General features: G+C 47.9%; 1 pseudogene; it reads left to right on the top strand.

Annotated features, from left to right (window-relative positions):
* Positions 1-1,339: 1,339 nt before the first annotated feature.
* On the top strand, positions 1,340-3,013 carry LOC119360233 (annotated as a pseudogene).
* Positions 3,014-4,278: the final 1,265 nt, after the last annotated feature.

The raw sequence follows: 4,278 nt of genomic DNA, 5'->3' as shown, positions 1-4,278 counted from the left end.
CCCAAGCAGATCAGGATGATGCCATTTGGCGCCGGGCATAGTTTCTGCCCGGGCGTGGGCATGGCGATGGTGAACATGAAGTGCTTCTTGGCCGCGCTCGTGCGCGAGTTTGAGTGAGCACTGCCGATTGGCACCAGCGCTGTTGACCTCACGGAGCTGGATTCCTTCTTCAAGGTGATGAAGAAGCCGCTTTCCGCGCGTGTCACGCGACGCATCAAATCCATCTAAAGATCTCAGAATCTGCACGATGTGTATAATAAAAATGTTGTGTTTCTACCGTTGGGGTGGAGTAACGAGCTATTCGGCTCGTTAAGCCCGTGCTCGTCAAGGCATGGCTCTGTAAACTCATTAAGCTTAACAAGCTGAAAACCTGCTCGGCTCTGTTCATTTGAAGCTCGTGAGCGTTGTTCACATACTACAATGTGTTACGGCCTTCAGGACAAGAATGTATGTGTTTCTTTACGAAGAAGATGGTGACTACATGAGGAGGTGCACTAGTTTGCTACCTTCTAGGGTTAGGTCGATTTGATTGAATAGATCGACTTGGGTGCTCCAAAATGTTGTCACATAAGACAAAAATATGTGTTGGGTTATACTAACGAGCCTAACGAGCTGCTCCGGGTGAGGTTATCGAGCGTTCATTAAGCTCGTGAGCTACGAGTTTTGGTCCAGCCCTAGCGGGGACCTATAGCCGGTGGAAGCTTCTCCCGCATGAGTTGACTCTTCGGGTGACTAGGGTTTCTGCTGGTCAGCCGCCCGCCACCTCTTTGACAGCGGTAGGGGGGCTAGCGTTTCGGTGTCCCAGGCCGGCGTCTTGTGGTGTGTCGCTGGTCTCTCTCTCCCCACGATGTGACTGATGGCTGATGAAGTTCACATGTAGATGGATCAGTTACTCTTTCTTGTTTACTTTTATTGGATCAGCTATTTTTTCATGTGAGTTTGAGGTTTTGAGACTGTTCGATTAACCTCAACAGAGGGTTCTCTGTCCTCCGATGGCTCCGCCGACCGAGACTTCTTTTCGTCAATGAAACTACTAAGTTGCAGTTGCCGCGGTTTGCAGCAAGCAGCGACAATCAGGGCTCTTCAAGATGTTATTTCGAGTAGAGACCCTGACGCCATCTTTCTGTCAGAAAGAATGGTCGGCAGAGCGTCTTAGGATAAGAATGAAAATGGATCATAAAGAGGTGGTCCGTAGCGATGAGAGGAGTCGTGGATGAGCAGGGCGAAGACATGGCGGCACACGGGTAGGGTTAGCGGCAGCTGCGAGTCGGGCGCGGGAGGGCGCGGTACCGAGTCGGGTTAGGGTTTGTGGGGGCGGGAGAAACAGCGGCGGCGGGTGATGCGGTGGCTGTGGGGGGCGCTGCAGAAGGGAGGCAGCAGCGAGGGTGCGGCACAACGGGCGGCGGCGGACGGCGCGGTAGGGAGGCGGAAGCGGGCGGCAGCTGCGCAGCTGGAGAGGGGGGGAGGGCATGCTGGCAGCGAGTGCGGCGGTGGTGGGGATGGGCGGCGGCAGCGACGGCGGCAAGCCCTAGGAAAGGAACGACCAAGATGATACCATGTAGAAGGAAAAGTTTGCAATGCAATAGACGTTGTATTGATGGGGTGCGGTTGCACGTATATATAATTACAGGGAAAGCCCCTACCTAAACTATACAAGACTAGGAGGTGAGCCACAACTTCAATATACATGCAACACAAAATACATACTCAACAAAGCCCACTCTCGGTCTCACCAGCCGTGACGGCATCGTCCCCATCACACCCAGGCAGGACACCGCCGGGTACTTCTTCTCTCCTCCTTATTCTTTGGTTTTGCCCCAATCAGGGGTTTAATATTTTGGTCACTGGAAAGTTTCAGACCCCCGGATAATCTAAATTTAGTTTGTACATTCGATTTTAATTTGAATCTCGGCAGGATTTTGGGATTACAAATATTTTCATTGGAAATTCAATATGTTCAAGTGACAAATCTATAAAATTCCCAATTTTCCATTGGAAATTCCAAATGTTCAGCCCTCAATTTGCAATGTAGACCGATGATTCGTACGCGGTGCACGTGCTGGACGCCATCGTTGGCTACGACGCGCATGACGCCGCAGCCACCAGAGCAGCATCCAAGTACATCCCTCACAGCGGGTACACGCAGTTCCTGAAGAAAGACGGGCTGAAAGGGAAGAGGATCGGCGTCCCCAATGGCTTCTTCCAGGGATATGGACAGGCGCAACTGAATGTGTACAGGCAGCACCTCGCCACAATGAGGTACGTGGTGCCGCTTTACATTTTCACCGCCCATCGATGAATATGAATTTTGGCAGCTGATTTGTGTAAATATAAGTTGATTCTTCATTTTTGCAATGGAAACATGGAGCGGTGGTCATCGAGAACATGAACATCAACATCGATATTGGTTCCAACGAGGGGATCGCGATGCAGGCAGAGTTCAAGATAAGCCTGAACGCCTATTTGGCAGACTTGGTCTACTCCCCAGTCCGCTCCCTTGCCCAAGTCATAGCATTCAACAACGCACATCCCATAGAGGTAAACAATAAGTGTACAGAAGCAACTGAACCTTAGGTTTATCTCTTGATTTCTTGTCATAGCTTCGGAGTTAGTGTGGTGGATTTGCTTAACCTAACCCATGACATGTTTGTTGTAGGAGCGGGTGAAAGATTTCGGTCAACCTGACCTTATCGCGGCCCAAAACACAAACGGCATTTGCACCGTGGAGAGAGCCGCGATCCGGCGGCTGAAGGAGCTGGACACGGAAGGGCTGGAGAAGCTGATGAAGGAGCGCCAGCTGGATGCGATCGTGGCGCCTAACAGTGATATATCTAGCCTTCTCGCCATTGGCGGCCAGCCTGACATCATTGTGCTGGCAGGGTACAATGAGCAAGGGGTTCCCTTTGGGATATGCTTTGGCGGGCTGCAGGGGTACGAGCCGAGGCTGATCGAGATGGCCTATGCTTTCGAGCAGGCTACGAAAGTTAGAAAGCAACCCATGATCAAGCCCTAGCTAAATATAACTTCTTGAGTAGTGACGATGTAACCAACTCTACAGCCTCAAAAAAGGCTCCACTTACACTTTTCTCCTTACATGTCAGAGAATAAAACCCTGGAAGTAATACTTACTAGCAAAAAGGTCCGTGCGTTGCAACGGGTAAAAATAGAAAAGCGCGAGCACCTTTGCTTGCTAAAACCACTATATCACCGCTATAGATGATCACTTTTCCGCTGTATAAATAGAGTGGAGCAAAAGTTGCTAAGGAATTAATCTAGAAGGTATGTCATTTTATTCACTGTTCGGGAAATATGATGCAACAAAAGCTAAGAATTATGTGGCTGATAAATCACATCTTGTAGAATATACATGACCATTGATGTCGATATAAACATTAAGGGGCAGCAGACCTTCTTGTCTTTTCTCACGGGTTTAGTATGATTTTTATTCCATAGTAACATGCATGGTTATAAATCAGAGATAAGTTTTTCTCAATCCAGGAAGGTCCTAGATCCAACAACAGTCGTGCTATGATACGACTATATCCTGCTAGGCAATATGCAACCTCTGTTCTGATCTCTATGAATTTTTTGACGAATAAACTCCATAAGTGGAACAATCCAAGCTATTACCAGAAAGAATGGACAACATCATCACTGAATCCGACTGCATTATGATAGGCATGTCAGAATTTTGTATAGCTAGCCCGATGCCAATTATTATCGCATGCATCTTCGCATCAAGAGCTTCGTTGCATTGGAATACGTATCAATATGCAGCGAATATCACCGAGTCGTCCTGCTTCCGAAGCACCGTTTCGGTCGTTGCGGAGCCGTCAGCTTCCACGAACACACCATCAACTAAGAGAGCAATCATGTTTGCCGGCAGTGCCGCAACAGAACTACTATTTTGTGGAATAATGCACTATTGTACCCTAATTTGTAGAATAATAGCAAAGAATTTGTTTAAATTTATGTATGTATGTTGATTGAATCCTATGACATGGATGCCATAGCTGACATGTTTTTTGTACCGTCTAGTAGTGAAAATCCTAGACATCTGTTTTGAATTAATGACATGTTAATCAAAATCAAACTATTAACACTTGGCATGATACAATAAAGTTTGTGTTGTAGAAAAGATCTTTGTTGCATATATAATATTATGTTTCTAGATACATCTATATAGACAAAGTATGGCTGTGACATGTGCTCCGGCGTTGGCAATTGTACGTGCGGTGGCAGGATATGGCTGGGCGTCCGATCCGGCCTCCACCCTGG

The sequence above is a fragment of the Triticum dicoccoides genome, chromosome 2B (genome assembly GCF_002162155.2).
Source record: "Triticum dicoccoides isolate Atlit2015 ecotype Zavitan chromosome 2B, WEW_v2.0, whole genome shotgun sequence".
In the NCBI taxonomy this organism is placed as follows: domain Eukaryota; kingdom Viridiplantae; phylum Streptophyta; class Magnoliopsida; order Poales; family Poaceae; genus Triticum; species Triticum dicoccoides.
Note: the sequence above shows the minus strand (reverse complement) of the source record. Positions and strands in the feature narration are given on the sequence as shown.